This window comes from Drosophila navojoa, chromosome X, assembly GCF_054131105.1.
Source record: "Drosophila navojoa isolate 15081-1374.11 chromosome X, UAZ_NAV_1.0, whole genome shotgun sequence".
NCBI lineage: Eukaryota > Metazoa > Arthropoda > Insecta > Diptera > Drosophilidae > Drosophila > Drosophila navojoa.
This window is the reverse complement of record NC_142895.1, coordinates 31,052,452-31,077,283: the sequence shown is the minus strand read 5'-3', so window position 1 is coordinate 31,077,283 and position 24,832 is coordinate 31,052,452. Positions and strand designations below refer to the sequence as shown.

The 24,832-nt window shown below is 37.0% G+C and overlaps 1 protein-coding gene and 2 long non-coding RNA genes across 5 annotated transcripts in view; 1 reads left to right on the top strand and 2 right to left on the bottom strand.

The window, feature by feature from the left end:
* LOC149090828 (uncharacterized) overlaps positions 1 to 13,593 on the top strand; it is a 75,515-nt gene extending 61,922 nt beyond the window's left edge. Inside the window, exon 2 of the long non-coding RNA XR_016197471.1 lies at positions 13,549 to 13,593. This is a non-coding gene — a long non-coding RNA (uncharacterized LOC149090828). The remainder of the gene's footprint in view (positions 1 to 13,548) is intronic.
* X11Lbeta (amyloid-beta A4 precursor protein-binding family A member X11Lbeta) overlaps positions 1 to 24,832 on the bottom strand; it is a 152,493-nt gene that overhangs the window by 99,961 nt on the left and 27,700 nt on the right. The gene's annotated exons all lie outside the window — the stretch shown is intronic.
* Positions 236 to 934, bottom strand: LOC149090829 (uncharacterized). The gene is made up of 2 exons (XR_016197437.1): positions 784 to 934; positions 236 to 747 (listed from the first exon to the last, which is right to left on the bottom strand). It is a non-coding gene; the product is annotated as an uncharacterized LOC149090829 (long non-coding RNA).

Genomic DNA, 24,832 nt, shown 5'->3' with positions numbered 1-24,832 from the left:
AAGCAAACGCAAGTGCATCAGCTACAACAGTTTTCCTATACGTGTGCCCATATGCATTTAAACTTATTTTTAGAATCACATCAGCAGTTAGTTTGGTTTAGATTTGCATGATGGCGCTGCAGTAGAGAATATACATATTTCAGTTATGCCAGTACAATTTCGGAAAGAAAAGTGGCGTTGTGACCAGCGGCGACGCTCGATCGAGACACCTCGAGTTCGACTTCAGAGCGCGCAATTTATACTCATTCACGAAAGTGAAATGAGTATATTGCTTTTGTGCAATGTCCGTCTTGCTGTCCGTCCGTCTATCCGTCTGTCAGTCTGTCCATATGAACGCAGTCTATTTCGGCGCTATTGAAGCTAGAGAAATTCGGAACATTTTCCGGATCCGCCCACTAGGGGTATGGCAAATCAGAAAATGCTGAAATTTGATATGTAGATCCGCGTCGACCACCCAAGATCACCAGCTATGGCGGATATTTCTCCGCCTATTGGAGGCGTGGCAAATCGGGTAAAACTGTATCTCCCAAAATTGTAAATCTAGAATGCTGAAATTTTACAGTTGAGCTAATGTTTCGATTCTAGAAGCTTCAAATTTGGATAGTTAGGCTACTAGTAATCTCCTCTATCGATGTTCCAAAAATAATTGTTACGCCTCTTAAGGAGCGTGGCATATTTAAAAATACCCTGTAATTTTCACATTTCTTTAGCGTAAGAATTCAATTTTTGAATTTAGGTTACCGTTAGCTTGTTCTATGAGCTGGCCAAAAATGAAGTGCTTACGCCCAGTAGGGGCATGGCAAGTCGATAAAAACTGCATTTTCTACAGTATTAGAGCAAAACTTGGCTACTAAATTGCTGATGGGGTGTGAATGAGTATTCCGCAGTCGGTAACGCCCGACTGCAACGTTATTACTTGTTACTAGTTGTATTTGTATACCCTGAACCCATTGAAAATGGGAAATCAGGGTATAATGTTTTTGTGTAAAAGTATGTAACAGACAGAAGGAATCATCGCAGACCTCATAAAGTATATATATTCTTGATCAGCACGACGAGCTGAGTCGATATAGCCCTGTCCGTCTGTCCGTCCGTCCGTCCATCCGTCCTTCCGTCCGTCCGTATGAACGCCGAGATCTCAGAAGATATAAGAGCTAGAGAGCTGAAATTTTGTGTGCATACTCGTGTATACCATACGCAGTACGAGTTTGCTTTATTTTTTCGATAACTCATCCGATAACTTTTTTATCGAGAATAATCGAAATTTTTTTTTGTTTTTTGAGCCTCATTGGAGTACTATTAGACGTGGGGACTTCAGATTTACTGTGTATATACATATGATGAATACAAATATTTTGTAATCAACAGATTTCGGATACCACGCCCCCTTCGCCCCCAATTTGTAAAAACCGTATTTAAAGTACTAGAGACTTGGAATGTACACACATTTTGACCATATAATTACGCCCTGAAAACTTTATTAAGATCGTGTGTTTACAAATGAAGTTATTCACAAGGTAAATTCTCATACTATTGCCCACACTGCAGCGCAGCCCATGCGCAGTCGCTGCTTACTGCGCAGTTAGCAGAGCGCGGGCGTGTGAGGGTGGATGCATGTAAATGTATGTGTGCGTGCATAAAAGTAGTGCAGAATGATAAGAATATCAGCTTGGAGGGTTCAGGGTATCTCCTAGTCGAGCAGTCTCGACTAGAGTCTTCTTACTTGTTGTATTTTGCTCTCGCGGCACTCTTTCGTTCTTCGATTCCCTACAGTGTACTTTGTCTTTTAGGTCAATTTTCGCTTGCGCTCCGCTTTCTCGATTTATTCGGTCAGTGGCGATTGGCCCCAAACAATGGACGCCGCCCAGAAATGCAGCGCTTGCAGCTGTATAATGCACATACAGCTAGTCAGAGAAAAAGAGAGCGAAAGAGAGAATGAGTGACTGGCTCATATACTCTATACAATTTTCTGCCTGTTTTCACGTTGCAGGAAACTTGTGAATTTCGCGTCCTTTGTGGCAGCCATGGGGGCATAAAAATGAATGTCGTATTTATTTATTTTTCCTTTCATTTTTCTCATTTTGTCAACTTTTCAATGTTCTGTTTTAGGCGTTGCTGTTGTTGTCCTTGTTGTGTGGTGTGCCAATTTCTGCTCTAGTTACGTGCATGCTGAAGGTGGCTCGTGACTTGAAAGCTTATTAAACATAATTCACAGGGCACATATAGCCCCGAAGCAACCACCCATCCCTCTCAGTCCCGATCTTTATTAGCTTATCGAACTAGGTTTCCAACGCTTTAATTAAGTGGTCAGGCGGAGGGACGGGAACAGTTGCGGATACGGGTAATTAAGCAACTGAGCACGTAATTTAAAACATACTAGAGTTCTTTAACTATTGTGTATGCCATAAAGTGATTTTGAATGCAGCTACCACTAGGCAACCTGCACCCCGAAAGGAAAACCACATCGCATGTTCAATTGTACCAGTAGGTTTTCTTTCGACCGTCCAATGGATAGAGGGCAGCGAGTCGATTACACTGCTTGCTGCTATTGCTGCAGATAAATACATTGAAGCATTCAATATAGATTGAACACCTGCAAATAAATAAAGCAACAATAGAAACAATTAAGAGTGCTCTAGTTGAGACTGCTCGACTAGGAAATATCCGTAACCCTGTAACCCGATATTCTAATCATTCTGCACTTCTTTTATGCACACATACATACACATGCATCCACACTAGCGATGCGATGATGCTATAAGCGATAATAATCGCAGCGATTTTCAAAGCGATGACAGGACAGAGAGAAAGAGAGAAAGATTGCATGAATAACCAAAGAGAATATATGTATTTTACCTACCAGCCAACAATTATTTAAGCTCAGCAAACAACGAAAATATACATATCAGAAAAGCTATATCATGCGATAAGAAATGCTTTCTCTCAACTCGCCTAACATTTCGCTTTGGCTCTTTTCTCGCTTTGCTTGCACTCTGGCAGATACAGATACAGATACAGATACAGATACAGATACAGATACAGATACAGATACAGATACAGATACAGATACAGATACAGATACAGATACAGATACAGATACAGATACAGATACAGATACAGATACAGATACAGATACAGATACAGATACAGATACAGATACAGATACAGATACAGATACAGATACAGATACAGATACAGATACAGATACAGATACAGATACAGATACAGATACAGATACAGATACAGATACAGATACAGATACAGATACAGATACAGATACAGATACAGATACAGATACAGATACAGATACAGATACAGATACAGATACAGATACAGATACAGATACAGATACAGATACAGATACAGATACAGATACAGATACAGATACAGATACAGATACAGATACAGATACAGATACAGATACAGATACAGATACAGATACAGATACAGATACAGATACAGATACAGATACAGATACAGATACAGATACAGATACAGATACAGATACAGATACAGATACAGATACAGATACAGATACAGATACAGATACAGATACAGATACAGATACAGATACAGATACAGATACAGATACAGATACAGATACAGATACAGATACAGATACAGATACAGATACAGATACAGATACAGATACAGATACAGATACAGATACAGATACAGATACAGATACAGATACAGATACAGATACAGATACAGATACAGATACAGATACAGATACAGATACAGATACAGATACAGATACAGATACAGATACAGATACAGATACAGATACAGATACAGATACAGATACAGATACAGATACAGATACAGATACAGATACAGATACAGATACAGATACAGATACAGATACAGATACAGATACAGATACAGATACAGATACAGATACAGATACAGATACAGATACAGATACAGATACAGATACAGATACAGATACAGATACAGATACAGATACAGATACAGATACAGATACAGATACAGATACAGATACAGATACAGATACAGATACAGATACAGATACAGATACAGATACAGATACAGATACAGATACAGATACAGATACAGATACAGATACAGATACAGATACAGATACAGATACAGATACAGATACAGATACAGATACAGATACAGATACAGATACAGATACAGATACAGATACAGATACAGATACAGATACAGATACAGATACAGATACAGATACAGATACAGATACAGATACAGATACAGATACAGATACAGATACAGATACAGATACAGATACAGATACAGATACAGATACAGATACAGATACAGATACAGATACAGATACAGATACAGATACAGATACAGATACAGATACAGATACAGATACAGATACAGATACAGATACAGATACAGATACAGATACAGATACAGATACAGATACAGATACAGATACAGATACAGATACAGATACAGATACAGATACAGATACAGATACAGATACAGATACAGATACAGATACAGATACAGATACAGATACAGATACAGATACAGATACAGATACAGATACAGATACAGATACAGATACAGATACAGATACAGATACAGATACAGATACAGATACAGATACAGATACAGATACAGATACAGATACAGATACAGATACAGATACAGATACAGATACAGATACAGATACAGATACAGATACAGATACAGATACAGATACAGATACAGATACAGATACAGATACAGATACAGATACAGATACAGATACAGATACAGATACAGATACAGATACAGATACAGATACAGATACAGATACAGATACAGATACAGATACAGATACAGATACAGATACAGATACAGATACAGATACAGATACAGATACAGATACAGATACAGATACAGATACAGATACAGATACAGATACAGATACAGATACAGATACAGATACAGATACAGATACAGATACAGATACAGATACAGATACAGATACAGATACAGATACAGATACAGATACAGATACAGATACAGATACAGATACAGATACAGATACAGATACAGATACAGATACAGATACAGATACAGATACAGATACAGATACAGATACAGATACAGATACAGATACAGATACAGATACAGATACAGATACAGATACAGATACAGATACAGATACAGATACAGATACAGATACAGATACAGATACAGATACAGATACAGATACAGATACAGATACAGATACAGATACAGATACAGATACAGATACAGATACAGATACAGATACAGATACAGATACAGATACAGATACAGATACAGATACAGATACAGATACAGATACAGATACAGATACAGATACAGATACAGATACAGATACAGATACAGATACAGATACAGATACAGATACAGATACAGATACAGATACAGATACAGATACAGATACAGATACAGATACAGATACAGATACAGATACAGATACAGATACAGATACAGATACAGATACAGATACAGATACAGATACAGATACAGATACAGATACAGATACAGATACAGATACAGATACAGATACAGATACAGATACAGATACAGATACAGATACAGATACAGATACAGATACAGATACAGATACAGATACAGATACAGATACAGATACAGATACAGATACAGATACAGATACAGATACAGATACAGATACAGATACAGATACAGATACAGATACAGATACAGATACAGATACAGATACAGATACAGATACAGATACAGATACAGATACAGATACAGATACAGATACAGATACAGATACAGATACAGATACAGATACAGATACAGATACAGATACAGATACAGATACAGATACAGATACAGATACAGATACAGATACAGATACAGATACAGATACAGATACAGATACAGATACAGATACAGATACAGATACAGATACAGATACAGATACAGATACAGATACAGATACAGATACAGATACAGATACAGATACAGATACAGATACAGATACAGATACAGATACAGATACAGATACAGATACAGATACAGATACAGATACAGATACAGATACAGATACAGATACAGATACAGATACAGATACAGATACAGATACAGATACAGATACAGATACAGATACAGATACAGATACAGATACAGATACAGATACAGATACAGATACAGATACAGATACAGATACAGATACAGATACAGATACAGATACAGATACAGATACAGATACAGATACAGATACAGATACAGATACAGATACAGATACAGATACAGATACAGATACAGATACAGATACAGATACAGATACAGATACAGATACAGATACAGATACAGATACAGATACAGATACAGATACAGATACAGATACAGATACAGATACAGATACAGATACAGATACAGATACAGATACAGATACAGATACAGATACAGATACAGATACAGATACAGATACAGATACAGATACAGATACAGATACAGATACAGATACAGATACAGATACAGATACAGATACAGATACAGATACAGATACAGATACAGATACAGATACAGATACAGATACAGATACAGATACAGATACAGATACAGATACAGATACAGATACAGATACAGATACAGATACAGATACAGATACAGATACAATACAGATACAGATACAGATACAGATACAGATACAGATACAGATACAGATACAGATACAGATACAGATACAGATACAGATACAGATACAGATACAGATACAGATACAGATACAGATACAGATACAGATACAGATACAGATACAGATACAGATACAGATACAGATACAGATACAGATACAGATACAGATACAGATACAGATACAGATACAGATACAGATACAGATACAGATACAGATACAGATACAGATACAGATACAGATACAGATACAGATACAGATACAGATACAGATACAGATACAGATACAGATACAGATACAGATACAGATACAGATACAGATACAGATACAGATACAGATACAGATACAGATACAGATACAGATACAGATACAGATACAGATACAGATACAGATACAGATACAGATACAGATACAGATACAGATACAGATACAGATACAGATACAGATACAGATACAGATACAGATACAGATACAGATACAGATACAGATACAGATACAGATACAGATACAGATACAGATACAGATACAGATACAGATACAGATACAGATACAGATACAGATACAGATACAGATACAGATACAGATACAGATACAGATACAGATACAGATACAGATACAGATACAGATACAGATACAGATACAGATACAGATACAGATACAGATACAGATACAGATACAGATACAGATACAGATACAGATACAGATACAGATACAGATACAGATACAGATACAGATACAGATACAGATACAGATACATTCACCCGTATGAACACCGAGATCTCAGAGGATATAAGAGCTGGAATTTCGCATGCATACTAGTGTATATTATACGCAGTACGAGTTCATCATATTTATTCGATAACTAACTCGATATATTTTTATCGAGGATAATCGATAAATTGATACTGTTTTTTTTTAGCCTAATGTAAAACTTCTTCGATTTCGAAATATACTGTATATATACAGATCATACATACGACGATTTTTATACCCTGAACCCATTGAAAATGGGAAATCAGGGTATAATGGTTTTGTTAAAATGTATATAACAGGCAGAAGGAGGCGTGGCAGACCCCACAAAGTATATATATTCTTGATCAGGGCGACGAGCTGAGTCGATTTAGCCCTGTCCGTCTGTCTGTCCGTCCGTCCGTCCGTCCGTCTGTCCGTATGTTTGAACGCGTCGATTTCAGAAGATACAAGAGCTAGAGACTTCAACTTTTTTTAAAATGTCCGTATATATCACGCGCAGATCGAGTTTATCACTAAAAAACGATAACTCATTCCGATACTTTTTTATCAATAAAAAACCTTATCGAAGATCACTAAAAAAATTTTATCTCCTACATCTTTCAAGCTAGAGTCTCCAAATTTAAAATGTATGTTAAGACGCATGTCATACAATTTCGGTTTTTGTTAAAATTTACCCCCCACCCCCAAATCCACCCCCTCACCCTAATCTTTGTAAAAGTCGTATATCAAATACTAGAGACTTGTGCTTCGGTATACACATACATTTAAACAATATGAATACGTTCTGAAAGTTTCATTACGATCGCACGTCTAGAAATTAAATTATTCAACAAATAAGTTCTCCTAATATTGCCAACACTGCAGCGCAACCCAAGCGCAATCGCCTGTATATGTGAGTGTGTGTGTGTGCGTGTATTTGTTTGCATGAGTGCGTGTGTGGGTGCTAATTATTATTGAAATATCAGTTGCTTGTAGGGTTCAGGGGATCTCGTAGTCGAGCAGTCTCGACTAGAGCTTTCTTACTTGTTTAATTTACATATTTTCGATACAAGGCCCCTTTTGCCCCAAATTAAAAAAAAAAATTTATTTCAAGTACAGTGATTTAAAAATTGACAATTGCCTTACCCTGCTTCAAGCTTTAATTATTTTCCCCAAACATCATATTACGCAATGCACCTAACCCAAAACTACGAAATGCAGGGAATGGTGCTTCGGTTGTATTCGAGACTTACCTAAAAAGAGAATCAAAAAATTAAAAAGTGAATTTAATAAATTGAACGCAAGCACATTTAATATTGTGGATAGGGACACGATATCGAATGCAAAGTATCGATCATGTACTCATAAGAAGCATCAAAAGAAAAGCATCGTACTTATAAAAATATCAAATCAAAAGCATCGATGTTGCAAGGTATCGGATGAAATGTTTATTAAATCTAGGATATCTTTCATGTTTTTTTTTTAATAAAAAGTTACAAGTAAATTTTCAATATTACATAGTACAATAAAGTTATGTTAAGTTATATATTCCATTCCTCCTCTGCACAATCGCCTAAAAAAATAAGTTTGTCAAGCCTTTTGGGTGACAATCGGCTGCGAGTTTTGGTTATGGTACTTCCAGCTTTGGAGAAAAGGCGCTCAGAGGGCACGGACGTCGCGGGAATTCCCAAATATTTTTGAGCTAAGTTGTATAGTTTGGGATAAACTACTTTCATATCAGCCCATTGTTTTAAAGAGTCGATGGAAAGTGGTAAAACATGGGTAGATAGGTAGCGACCTACTTCGTCATCGTTTATTGTAGATCTTGTTTTTTTGGTCTGCTTCCCTGCATGCGTCCACTTCTTATAATCACTCCAAAGATTGTTTGCTGAATCTATGGAAGTATCACTCTCATTCTCACTGGAGAGAGAATTAGAACTTATGCATGTTTGAGGTGTTTCCTGATGATTTAAGAGTTTTGAAGCAAATTTTGCACTTCATCTCGTCGTTGCGTATTCTGGTGAAATACTGCCAAACACTGCTGTAGCTTGGTGGCATTCTTTTAAAGAAATATATTTAAATAAACTGCATAGAGTAATTGCTTTATTACTTACTTAAACTATAAATCAAATTGACTTCGATAATAATTCACTGTTTTAACCTTTTTTAATGATTCAACTCAAACTCAGTCTCAAATTTTGCGCAAATTGGCTGGCGAGCTTGACTTGATCCCGCGTATTTTTCCTTACTCGATATGGCTCTAGAGATACTCGATAAGTAAAAATATCGAAACCAAAACATCGAGTAAAAAGTATCGGTATCATCGCCCCAATGTATCCGATACCGAAAATATCGATACTTTTTTCGTGTCCCTAATTGTGGATATCCATAAAACATGTAGCAATTAAAATGACATACAAATTATGTGTATACCGTATATCACTGAGCCATAGAGAAACAGACAACTTTTAACCCAGTCATTGCACTAGAAATATTACTTATTTTTCATATTAAAGCTAAAGAATTATAAGGCTATGGGGTGAATGTAATTTTAACACTTTGTAAATTGTTCAAAATTTCACGTCTTTATCATGAATAGCGCCGGAAAAATTGCGTTCATACGGACAGACGGACAAGACGGACATTGCACAAAATCAATATACTCATTTCCCTTTCGTGAATGAGTATAAAACAAGTAAGAAAACTCTAGTCGAGAGTGCTCGACCACGAGATCCTCTGAACGCTTCGAGGAAATTATATTTCAATAATAATTAATCATATTTATTCGATAACTAACTCGATACATTTTTATCGAGGATAATCGATAAATTGATACTGTTGTTTTAGCCTAATGTAAAACTTTTAGACCAGGAGACTTCGAAATGTACTGTATATATAGGGTTGATAAATACGAAGAGTTTGTGATTTACAGATATGGATATGGATATGGATACCACGCCCCTTTCGCCACCCTTTCGAGCAAACGATAATAAATAAATATAATAATTCGCGCAAGCACGCACACACACATACATACACGCACACACACCACACATACACGACTGCGTTTGGGTTGCGCTGCAGTGTTGGCAATATTATGCGAATTTTGTTGTTGAATAATTTAATTTCTAGACGTACAATCTAAATGAAACTTTCAGAACGTAATCATACTGTTTACATATATGTATATACTGAAACACAAGTCTCTAGTATTTGAAGTACGCCTTTTACAAATATGAAGGTGAGGGGGTGGATATAGAGGAGGGGGTAAATTGTAATAATATGTGTTTCAAATTTGGAGACTCTAGCTTTAAAGATGTAGGAGATATAATTTTATAACTGATATTCGGTAAGGTTTTTTTATCGATAAAAATATGGGAATGAGTTATCGTTTTTATACCCTGAACCCATTGAAAATGGGAAATCAGGGTATAATGGTTTTGTTGAAATGTATGTAACAGGCAGAAGGAGTAGTGGCAGACCCCACAAAGTATATATATTCTTGATCAGGGCGACGAGCTGAGTCCGTCTGTCTGCCCGTCCGTCTGTCCGTATGTATGAACGCGTCGATCTCAGAAGATATAAGAGCTAGAGACTTCAACTTTTTTAAAAATGTCTGTATATATCGCGCGCATATCGAGTTTATCACTAAAAAACGATAACTCATTCCGATACTTTTTATCGATAAAAAACCTTATCGAAGATCGCTTAAAAAATTATATCTCCTACATCTTTCAAGCTAGAGTCTCCAAATTTAAAATGTATATTAAGATACAATTTCGGTTTTTGTTAAAATTTACCCCCCCCCCCCCCACCCCTAAATCCACCCCCTCACCCTCATCTTTGTAAAAGTCGTATATCAAATACTAGAGACTTGTGCTTCGGTATACACATACATTTAAACATTGTGATTACGTTCTGAAAATTTCATTACGATCGTACGTCTAGAAATTTAATTATTCAACAAATAAGTTCTCATAATATTGCCAACACTGCGGCGCAACCCGAGCGCAATCGCCTGTATATGGGAGTGTGTGTGTGTATGCGTGTGTTTGTTTGCATGCGTGTGTGTGTGCGTGTGTGATTGCTAATTATTATTGAAATATCAGTTGCTTGTAGGGTTCAGGGGATTTCGTAGTCGAGCAGTCTCGACTACAGCTTTCTTACTTGTTTATTGATAAGCTCGATATGCGCGCAATATATACGGACATTTAAAAACAAAATTAAGTCTCTAACTGTTATATCTTCTAAGATCAACGCGTTCATATATACGGACAGGCGGACGGACAGGGCCAAATCGACTCAGCTTATCGCCCTGATCAAGAATATACATATAAGTTGTGAGGTCTGCCACGCCTCCTTCTGCCTGTTCCATACATTTCAACAAAACCTTTATACCCTGATGTAACAATATTATTTGGGGAATCGATAGAGGAAGTTACTACTAACTTAACTGTCCAATTTTGAAGCTTCTAAACAAGCAAGACGGACATTGCACAAAACCAATATACTCATTTCACTTTCGTAAATGAGTGTAAAAAGGACACAGGCAAGTGTGCAAGTGGACGTGGCGAATGAACCATCGGAGGCCTGCGGCAAGTCATGTAGGTTGGCAGCTCTAAACTTCAAATGGCACATAATTCAGCCCCGTCAGACTCACAAATTTTAATGCACTAAGTAACACGACAGCTTGGCAAATGTTTGGCTTTGCTTTAATTTTAATGTTAATGCTACTCCCACTCTCCGGCGACCCGAAAGAGCGTGAGGATATTCTCATTTGGGCTTGGCCAAAAATCGCGCCCAGCCAAACGACAAGCAAACAAACAAAGTATCCCTAAGAGCATAGCAAGAAATGATTTGTTTGTTTGCGACCGCGAGTGTGAGATAGAGAGAAAGACAAGAGACAAACGTAAAGAGCCACCCGCCGAATAACAGAGAGTGGAACAGTGAGATAGAAACAGAGATATATAGAGAGAGAGCGAGAGAGAGAGAAAGACCGTGTGGGTACGCTGCATTAACTTGGCTAATTCATTAACAATTTGCATTGCAATTCTGCATACAAAACTGAGAAGAGTCAATCCATTTGGGCTTTCAATGCAAAAGTAAGTTACTATTTAACTATGCAAATCTTGATCGACCGTTTGCTATAGGGTGAGACTAAATTTGATAGTCATATCGTTGCTTAAAGATTTTCCATTGATTGAATGTATTATATGATGACCGATGATTTTCCTCTTGAGATCGCCTTTCAATATTCACATTCTAATCATTATTTGAATAGAAAGAAAATAAAACACTTTTGATTTAACAATTGAATTCCATATGGCAAAAGCATTTCTTGAGTGAAAATGGTTAACGCTTAACTTCAATTTTCGTAAATTCGATTGAATATATACATATAAATGTATAATATACATTCTATAGTTGTTTCTTTGTTGGTTCTTGCTTTTTAAGAACATCTGCTTTGGCCCAACAGGCCAGTTTTAAAAGTAATTTATTTTCGTTTCCTTATATTTATTTTGTTATACCCTGAACCCATTGAAAATGAGAGTATAATGGTTTTGTTAAAAGTATGTAACAGGCAGAAGGAGGCGTGGCAGACCCCGCAAAGTATATATATTCTTGATCAGGGCGACGAGCTGAGTCGATTTGGCCCTGTCCGTCTGTCTGTCCGTCCGTCCGTATGTATGTATGAACGCGTCGATCTCAGAAGATATGAGAGCTAGAGACTTGAATTTTTTTTTCCTAGGTCTGTGTATATCACGCGCATATCAAGTTTATCACTAAAAATCGATAACTACTCCAAATATTTTATTATCGATTAAAAACCTTATCGAAAGCTAGTTATTTAATTATAGCGCCTACACCTTTAGAGCTAGAGCTTCCAAATTTTAAATGTAGACTTGTGTTTATTTTATATAATTTCGATTTTTATTAAAATTTACCCCCCACCCCTAAATTCGACCCCTCACCCTCACCTTTGTAAAAGGCGTATTTCAAGTAGTAGAGACTTGTGCTTTGAAATTTACTACATACATTTGAACATTATGATCATGTTCTGAAATTTTCATTAAGATTGGACGTCTAGAAATTATATTATTCAACAAATAAATTCGTTTGATATTGCCCGCACTGCAACGCAACCCAATCGCAATCGCTGCTTACTGCGCAGTTAGCAGAGCGCGTTCTAATACGTGCGTGTGTATGTATGTGTGCCTAAATAAGGTGCAGGTGTTTCTTTCTGCATTCATCAAACAGATGTTGTACAGGCGGCTAGCCCCACTCGTCTCTCTTTAACTTTTTAGAGCACATAGGAGCTTCAACTGATAAAAGACGCACACACACATACACATACGGTGGGCTCAAGTCTAAAGATGGTTTGGCGTATACGCAATGTTGCCTCTAGTCATTAGTTTGCAACTTTAAATAGAAACAAATGCCGTGCACCACATTCATCTGTGTATGTATGTGTGTATGTGGCATAGATAAAACTCTGGCGTTGTTGTTGTGTGCAAATGACGACAGTGGCAGAGACCAGAGATTCCAACGCAGAAAATGCAAGCGAAACTTGCTAAAAATTGTATGAATAATATTAAATTAAATAAAAAGCGTCTGCCAGGGGCAGAGGGGCATTACGACAACGGGGAGACATGACATGATGAGGGTGGGGGAAAATGGCAACAACTTTTAAAACTCATTAAAATTAATGAAAGCCACGCACTTCAGCTCAACCGAGTCGGGGCGATACCCTACACAGAGTGCAGCGAGGGGCAGAGCCGTCGAAACCTGGTCGAAAGCCAATGCAATGGTGCCTGTAATTATGCAAGGGAGCGAGCATTTTGCCGAGGCAGCAATCGAATAAAAGCACATCATAGTTCATTAAAACAAATTAAAAGCAAATACATCTGAAAAACAAGTAAGAAAACTCTAGTTGAGAGCGCTCGACTATATACTACCCTGAACCAAACTAATAGAAAAGCACATTTAGTATGGTTCAAATTTCAATTTCGATGTATTTAAAAATATAAATGAAATATAAAACTCATTTAAATAAACATATACAAATTTTGAAACAATTAAAAAAAAACAAGTAAGAACGTTGCAGTCGGGCGCTACCGACTGCGGAATACTCATTCACAGTCCCTTTGTAAATTTAATTTAATTTGGTTTAAAAAAAAAATTAGTACAAAACAATTATGCTTTTTGATTATATTGTAGCTTTTGGTAATTTTTATCGAGTAATCGATAATTATTATATTGATCGTGCACTTTTTGAGTACAAATGTATGGTAATTTTCGTTGATAGCTTTCGGTCACACCTATTGCAGATTCTTTAGCGTTTGCTTACATTACAAATGCGCGCTTTTTAGCATTCTAAGAATTGCGATTGATTTCTGGATTTTCTAGCTGTTATTGTAGTTTTGTCAGATGACGCTCTGTTATTAGCTTATTGTATTTTAGCTACCAGTTTGTGAAGCAAAGCGATAGCGTGAGCGCTAAAGGCGTCGCAAGTTATGTTACAGCGACGGAGGTTCAAATCCCCATCGGGTTTTTTTTTTTTATCATACATATTTCGTTTTTTTATAAAATAGATATTTTATTCTTTCAATTAGAAAGAACAATTTTATAAGTTTTAATTTGTTTCTTCTTAAATAGCCCTCATATATGTATGTACGCATATATGCATGTATATGTATGCACATAAGTCTGCACGCATATGTAGCATCAAGCATTACAGCCTTTCTTATGCACGCGCTCATTTGTATGTGCGTATGTATGTAATGCAAATTTATCATCCGCTACTCTGGCTCTTCTTTTCTATAATGCGTCATATCAAGAATCTCATTTTTGCATTTCATTTTAATTGCGTTTGTTGACAGTAGGTGGTAGCGCTGTCGGCAAAGGCGCCGGCTAAATTTGTGCTTGTTATTTTGACAAACATGGCTTGGGTGCGAGTTCAAATCCCGCGGAAAACTCTTTTTTGTAAATTGCAAATTTTGTTATTTTAGCTTCTTTTATATTTTTTAAGTATTTAAATTTTATTTTTAAATTTTATAAAATCTTTCCTTCCGTGTTATCAATGCCTATTAAGCCTATTTGTATATACATTTACAAATGTACATAGATAGCTCAAGCATATAAATGTCGCAATTTAATGCTACAAATGCCAATTGCCACGCCCCTAGTGGCCGTAGACACCTCATTTTTGGCCAGTTCTTAGAAAGAGCTAACGGTAACATATATGCGAAATTTGAATGCTTACGCTCAAAAAATGTGAAAATTACAGGGTATTTTTCGATATGCCACGCCCCCAAAGAGGCGTGACAATTATTTTTGGGGCATCGATAGAGGAGGTTACCAGTAACTCAACTATTCAAATTTGAAGCTTCTAGCTCTTAAACTGTAGGAGATATAAAGTTTTGCGGTTTGCCACGCCCCCTTTGGGCGGACATATATCCACTATAGCTTGTTGGACTTGGGAGGTCAACTCGCGTATATATACCAAATTTCAAGTCTGTAGCATCAATAGTACCTAAAATATAGCCAAATTTGAAAAATCACTATATCTTCACGTCCGATTTGCCACGCCCCTAGTAGGCGTAGACATAAAATTTTTTCATCAGTCATTATAGAATTATAGCATTAGCTCACGTGCGAAATTTCAACGTTCTAGCTTTAGAACTTTAGGAGATACAGTTTTATCTGCCCCCAATGGGCGTAGATATATCCACCATAGCTTTTTGGACTTGGGGGGTCAACGCGGATCTACATACCAAATTTCAACTTTCTAGCTCTTCAACTAACATGATTTCTGGTATATCGGAAAATGCATTTTCCGATTTGCCCCGCCCCTAGTGGGCGGACCGGGAAAATTTTAACACTTTATAAATCGGAGTTATACACGAGTATGTGTTCAAAATTTCAAGTCTCTAGCTTCAATAGCGGCGAAATGAACTGCGTTCATACGGACAGACGGACAGACGGACGGACGGACGGACAGCAAGACGGACATTGCACAAAACCAATATACTAATTCACTTCGTGAATGAGTATAAAAAGAATTACGACACGCTCTGAGTTTGAACCCAAGTCCTCGTGATCAAGCGCCGCGCTTTCTACCTCGACGCCACCCTTCTATTCTGATTATCAATGTCAAAACTGAAATAGATTCACTGCTTCAGCGCCATCTACCAAATCTAAGTCAAACTAACTGCTGATGTGACTTTAAGAATGTGCAAGAACAACCAAACTAATAAAAACGTACATATAGTATGGTTAAAATTTCAATTTCGATTTTTGAAAAAATATAAGAGAAATTTAATCAAATATATAAACAAATTTTGAAGCAATTAGAAGAAAACTACAACACGCCCAGCAGAATTTGAACCCGTGCCCTCGCGATCGAGCGCGGCGCCCTCTACCATGACGCCACCTTTCTATTCTAACATGCAATGTCAAAATTGAAGTAGATTCACTGATACAACGCCATCTAGCAGAACTAAACGAAACTAACTGCTGATGTGATTCTAAGAATGTGCTAGAAGATTTTTGAATGTATGTGTGCACACGTATTGGAAAACTGCTGTTGCTGCAGCACGTGCGTTTGTTAATTGGCCAAACATTTTGTTATTTTTTAAAGTCGATTGACTAAACCGAATTTAATGAAACTTTCAGCATATGATCTTCATATTCTATTGAATATTTGGCATTTAAAAAAGAACATGTTAAATCATTCACAATTAGCTATACTAGAATCTGACCTTCACTGGGGATTCTGAATTTGGAGCCGGTATCCAAAATATAACAAAAACCGAAATTGTATAAAATGCATTGGAATATATTTTTAAAATTTGGAGACAATAGCTCTAAAAATGTAGGAGATATAAATTTATAACCTATTGCGCTTGGGTTGCGCTGCAGTGTTGGCAATATTATGAGAACTTATTTGTTGAATAATTTAATTTCTAGACGTACGATCGTAATGAAACTTTCAGAACGTAATCATAATGTTAAAATGTATGTGCGTACCGAAGCACAAGTCTCTAGTATTTGATATACGACTTTTACAAAGATGAGGGTGAGGTGGTGGATTTAGGGGTGGGGGGTAAATTTTAACAAAAACCGAAATTGTATAAAATACATCTTAATATACATTTTAAATTTGGAGACTCTAGCCTGAAAGATGTAGAAGATATAATTTTTTAAGTGATCTTCGATAAGGTTTTTTATCGATAAAAAAGTATCGGAATGAGTTATCGTTTTTTAGTGATAAACTCGATATGCGCGTGATATATACGGACATTTTAAAAAAAAGTTGAAGTCTCTAGCTCTTATATCTTCTGAAATCGACGCGTTCAAACATACGGACGGACGGACGGACGGACGGATGGACAGACAGACGGACAGGGCTAAATCGACTCAGCTCGTCGCCCTGATCAAGAATATATATACTTTGTGGGGTCTGCCACGCCTCCTTCTGCCTGTTACATACATTTTAACAAAACCATTATACCCTGATTTCCCATTTTCAATGGGTTCAGGGTATAATTACCAAATAGCAAATTAGAAAGAAATTATAGCCAAACACGTCGGAAACATTACAAATAGCTTTCAACCCTATTCATATCACAATAATAATGAAAAAGATATCAGGTCATCTCAGCGATCGAACAGCACTTTTTGATCATTTTTTGAGAAGATCAAAGCTCATTTTCTGTCGAACGATGTTCAAACACTGTATTATATAAATCTATTCCAAGTGCATTTCAATCAGATCGGTGTAAATATATTCAATATTGCGGATTCAACGAAAATTAATTACAATAATTTAATGCATGTCGAACCATATCATTTTATAAGCTGGTAGAATGGCTTAAGAATAATCTGAAAAGGTTATGTTTTTTAAATCAATTGAGAAACAGTAAGGATGCTGTTGATCTCAATATGCGTGTGATATATACGGACCTTGAAAACCAATTTCAAGTCTCTAGCTCTTATACCTTCTGAGATCGACGCGCTCATACATACGGAAGGACTCAACTCGTCGCCCTGATCAAGAATATATAGGCTTTTTGGGGCCTGCCATACCTGCTTGTGCTTGTTCCACACATTTTAATAAAACAATTTTACCTTCATTTCCCATTTTCGACGGGTTCAGTCTACTATAAGAAGAATCACCAAGAGATTAGCCGCAGCAGCTCGGCCAAACTGGCTGTTATTCTTGAACCCAGAATAACAATAATTACAGAATTCACACTGCATTCATCTACACATATACTCACATACAGTCACACATGCGCTCAACACGCCCATAAACTTGAAGCTAATGCAGCTGACTTTAGTTCTTTCAGCGCATTTTCCAGCTGCAAGGGCAAAGTCAACAAGCCATGTAATTTACATTTAAGAACTGTCGCAACAAAGAACAGAAAACGGTAGCAACAGCAATTGCAGCTGTTACAACAACTTTCAACTTAGCATAAATGCATTTGGCTTTCAAACTGCTACCCGTTGTAAGCTGCCCTCTGCTGCTGCTTCTAAAGATCAACAAATAATAGGCAACTCTTGGAAAAGAAATGTTTAATTATGAGAATAGAGACAAAAGGAAACGAATACAACAGCTCCTAGACGCAGAGAAAACAAAACTAAGGCTGATCGACAAGGAGATCTTTCGAACCCTTCAAAGCTATCAGATTCCAATCATTCTTTTGTGTATATATTGATACGGACGGACAGCTGGACATGAGTATATCAACTTAACCGGTCGGCCTGACTGAGAATATATATTTGTTTTATGGAATCTGCCACGCCTTTTTTTACCCTAAGCCCATTTTTAATGGGAAATCAGTATGGTTTCATTAAATGTATGTAATAGGCAGAAGGAGTCGTGGCAGACCCCACAAAGTATATATATTCTTGATCAGGGCGACGAGCTGAGTCGATTTAGCCCTGTCCGTCTGTCTGTCTGTCCGTCCGTCCGTCTGTCCGTCTGTTTAAGCGCGTCGATCTCAGAATATATGAGAGCTAGAGACGTGAACTCAACTTTTTCGCAATTTTTTTCGGCGCTTTCCAAGCTATCTCCAATTCATAAATTGTTCAACTTTTCCGGATCCGCCCACTAAGAGCTAAGCAAATCGGAAAATTCATTTTCCGATATGCCGGAAATCATGTTAGTTGAAGACTTAGAAAGCTGAAATTTGGAATGCGAATCCGCATCGACCACCCAAGATCACGAGCTATGGCGCGATGTATCTACGCCCATTAGGGGCGTGGCAAAACGGATAAAACTGTATCTCCAAAAGTTTTACAGCTAGAACGCTGAAATTGTGCACGTAAGCTGTTATAATTCTATAAAGATTAACGTCTACTTCTATTAGGGGCGTGGCAAATTGCACCTGAAGATATAATGTTTTTATACTCATTCACGAAGTGAATTATTATACTCATTCACGAAGTGAATTATTATACTCATTCAAGAAGTGAATTAGTATATTGGTTTTGTGCAATGTCCGTCTTGCTGTCCGTCCGCCTGTCCATCTGTCCGTATGAACGCAGTTCATTTCGCCGCTATTGAAGCTAGAGACTTGAAATTTGGAACACATACTCGTGTATAACTCCGATTTATAAAGTGTTAAAATTTTCCCGATCCGCCCACTAGGGGCGGGGCAAATCGGAAAATGCATTTTCCGATATACCAGAAATCGTGTTAGTTGAAGAGCTAGAAAGTTGAAATTTGGTATGTAGATCCGCGTTGACCCCCCAAGTCCAAAAAGCTATGGTGGATATATCTACGCCCATTGGGGGCAGATAAAACTGTATCTCCTAAAGTTCTAAAGCTAGAACGTTGAAATTTCGCACGTGAGCTAATGCTATAATTCTATAATGACTGATGAAAAATTTTTGTGTCTACGCCTACTAGAGGCGTGGCAAAAAAAATGAAGATATAGTGATTTTTCAAATTTGGCTATATTTTAGGCACTATCGATGCTAGAGACTTGAAATTTGGTATATATACGCGAGTTGACCTCCCAAGTCCAACAAGCTATGGTGGATATATGTCCGCCCAAAGAGGGCGTGGTAAACCGCAAAACTTTATATCTCCTACAGTTTAAGAGCTGGAAGCTTCAAATTTGGATAGTTGAGTTACTGCTAACCTCCTCTATCGATGCCCCAAAAATAATTGTCACGCCTCTTTGGGGGCGTGGCATATTGAAAAATACCCTGTAATTTTCACATTTTTTGAGTGTAAGCATTCATTCATTCGCATTTACGTTACCGTTAGCTCTTTCTAAGAACTGGCCAAAAATGAGGTGTCTACGGCTACTAGGGTCTACGGCTAGGTGTCTACGGCTACTAGGGGCGTGGCAATCGGCATTTGTAGTATCAACTTGCGACATTTATATGCTTCAGCTATCTATGTATGTACATGTATATACAAATAGGCTTAATAGGCATTGATAACACGGAAGGAAACTTTTAAATAAAATTTAAAAATAAAATTTATATATTTAAACAAGTAAGAAAACTCTAGTCGAGAGCGCTCGACTAGATACTACCCTGAACCAAACTAATAAAAAAGCACATTTAGTATGGTTCAAATTTCAATTTCGATGTATTTAAAAATATAAATGAAATATAAAACTCATTTAATTAAATATATAAAAATTTTGAAACAATTAAAAAAAAGAATTACGACATGCTCTGGGTTTGAGCCCGAGACCTCGTATTCAAGCGCCGCGCCTTCTACCTTGACGCCACCCTTCTATTCTGATTATCAATGTCAAAACTGAAATAGATTCACTGCTTCAGCGCCATCTACCAAATCTAAGTCAAACTAACTGCTGATGTGACTTTAAGAATGTGCAAGAACAACCAAACTAATAAAAACGTACATATAGTATGGTTAAAATTTCAATTTCGATTTTTGAAAAAATATAAGAGAAATTTAATCAAATATATAAACAAATTTTGAAGCAATTAGAAGAAAACTACAACACGCCCAGCAGAATTTGAGCCCGTGCCCTCGCGATCGAGCGCGGCGCCCTCTACCATGACGCCACCTTTCTATTCTAACATGCAATGTCAAAATTGAAGTAGATTCACTGATACAACGCCATCTAGCAGAACTAAACGAAACTAACTGCTGATGTGACTCTAAGAATGTGCTAGAAGATGTTTGAATGTATGTGTGCACACGTATTGGAAAACTGCTGTTGCTGCAGCACGTGCGTTTGTTAATTGGCCAAACATTTTGTTATTTTTTAAAGTCGATTGACTAAACCGAATTTAATGAAACTTTCAGCATATGATCTTCATATTCTATTGAATATTTGGCATTTAAAAAAGAACATGTTAAATCATTCACAATTAGCTATACTAGAATCTGACCTTCACTGGGGATTCTGAATTTGGAGCCGGTATCCAAAATATAACAAAAACCGAAATTGTATAAAATGCATTGGAATATATTTTTAAAATTTGGAGACAATAGCTCTAACAAGTAAGAACGTTGCAGTCGGGCGCTACCGACTGCGGAATACTCATTCACATCCCGCGGAAAACTCTTTTTTGTAAATTGCAAATTTTGTTATTTTAGCTTATTTTATATTTTTTAAATATTTAAATTTTATTTTTATATTTTATAAAAATCTTTCCTTCCGTGTTATCAATGCCTATTAAGCCTATTTGTATATACATATACATACATACATATGTATGTAGGTAGCTCAAGCATATAAATGTCGCAATTTGATAATACAAATGCCGATTGCCACGCCCCTAGTGGCCGTAGACACCTCATTTTTGGCCAGTTCTTAGAAAGAGCTAACGGTTACGTAAATGCGAAATTTGAATGCTTACGCTCAAAAAATGTGAAAATTACAGGGTATTTTTCGATATGCCACGCCCCCAAAGAGGCGTGACAATTATTTTTAGGGCATCGATAGAGGACGTTACCAGTAACTTAACTATCCAAACTTGAAGCTTCTAGCTCTTAAACTGTCGGAGATATAAAGTTTTGCGGTTTGCCACGCCCCCTTTGGACGGACATATATCCACTATAGCTTGTTGGACTTGGGAGGTCAACTCGCGTATATATACCAAATTTCAAGTCTGTAGCATCAATAGTGCCTAGAATATAGCCAAATTTGAAAAATCACTATATCTTCAGGTCCGATTTGCCACGCCCCTAGTAGGCGTAGACATAAAAATTTTTCATCAGTCATTATAGAATTATAGCATTAGCTCACGTGCGAAATTTCAACGTTCTAGCTTTAGAACTTTAGGAGATACAGTTTTATCTGCCCCCAATGGGCGTAGATATATCCACCATAGCTTTTTGGACTTGGGGGGTCAACGCGGATCTACATACCAAATTTCAACCTTCTAGCTCTTCACCTAACATGATTTCTGGTATATCGGAAAATGCATTTTCCGATTTGCCACGCCCCTAGTGGGCGGATCGGGAAAATTTTAACACTTTATAAATCGGAGTTATACACGAGTATGTGTTCCAAATTTCAAGTCTCTAGCTTCAATAGCGGCGAAATGAACTGCGTTCATACGGACAGACGGACAGACGGACAGACGGACAGACGGACAGACGGACGGACGGACGGACAGCAAGACGGACATTGCACAAAACCAATATACTAATTCACTTCGTGAATGAGTATAAAAATGTAGGAGATATAAATTTATAACCTATTGCGCTTGGGTTGCGCTGCAGTGTTGGCAATATTATGAGAACTTATTTGTTGAATAATTTAATTTCTAGACGTACGATCGTAATGAAACTTTCAGAACGTAATCATAATGTTAAAATGTATGTGCGTACCGAAGCACAAGTCTCTAGTATTTGATATACGACTTTTACAAAGATGAGGGTGAGGTGGTGGATTTAGGGGTGGGGGGTAAATTTTAACAAAAACCGAAATTGTATAAAATACATCTTAATATACATTTTAAATTTGGAGACTCTAGCCTGAAAGATGTAGAAGATATAATTTTTTAAGTGATCTTCGATAAGGTTTTTATCGATAAAAAAGTATCGGAATGAGTTATCGTTTTTTAGTGATAAACTCGATATGCGCGTGATATATACGGACATGTTAAAAAAAAAGTTGAAGTCTCTAGCTCTTATATCTTCTGAAATCGACGCGTTCAAACATACGGACGGACGGACGGACGGACGGATGGACAGACAGACGGACAGGGCTAAATCGACTCAGCTCGTCGCCCTGATCAAGAATATATATACTTTGTGGGGTCTGCCACGCCTCCTTCTGCCTGTTACATACATTTTAACAAAACCATTATACCCTGATTTCCCATTTTCAATGGGTTCAGGGTATAATTACCAAATAGCAAATTAGAAAGAAATTATAGCCAAACACGTCGGAAACATTACAAATAGCTTTCAACCCTATTCATATCACAATAATAATGAAAAAGATATCAGGTCATCTCAGCGATCGAACAGCACTTTTTGATCATTTTTTGAGAAGATCAAAGCTCATTTTCTGTCGAACGATGTTCAAACACTGTATTATATAAATCTATTCCAAGTGCATTTCAATCAGATCGGTGTAAATATATTCAATATTGCGGATTCAACGAAAATTAATTACAATAATTTAATGCATGTCGAACCATATCATTTTATAAGCTGGTAGAATGGCTTAAGAATAATCTGAAAAGGTTATGTTTTTTAAATCAATTGAGAAACAGTAAGGATGCTGTTGATCTCAATATGCGTGTGATATATACGGACCTTGAAAACCAATTTCAAGTCTCTAGCTCTTATACCTTCTGAGATCGACGCGCTCATACATACGGAAGGACTCAACTCGTCGCCCTGATCAAGAATATATAGGCTTTTTGGGGCCTGCCATACCTGCTTGTGCTTGTTCCACACATTTTAATAAAACAATTTTACCTTCATTTCCCATTTTCGACGGGTTCAGTCTACTATAAGAAGAATCACCAAGAGATTAGCCGCAGCAGCTCGGCCAAACTGGCTGTTATTCTTGAACCCAGAATAACAATAATTACAGAATTCACACTGCATTCATCTACACATATACTCACATACAGTCACACATGCGCTCAACACGCCCATAAACTTGAAGCTAATGCAGCTGACTTTAGTTCTTTCAGCGCATTTTCCAGCTGCAAGGGCAAAGTCAACAAGCCATGTAATTTACATTTAAGAACTGTCGCAACAAAGAACAGAAAACGGTAGCAACAGCAATTGCAGCTGTTACAACAACTTTCAACTTAGCATAAATGCATTTGGCTTTCAAACTGCTACCCGTTGTAAGCTGCCCTCTGCTGCTGCTTCTAAAGATCAACAAATAATAGGCAACTCTTGGAAAAGAAATGTTTAATTATGAGAATAGAGACAAAAGGAAACGAATACAACAGCTCCTAGACGCAGAGAAAACAAAACTAAGGCTGATCGAC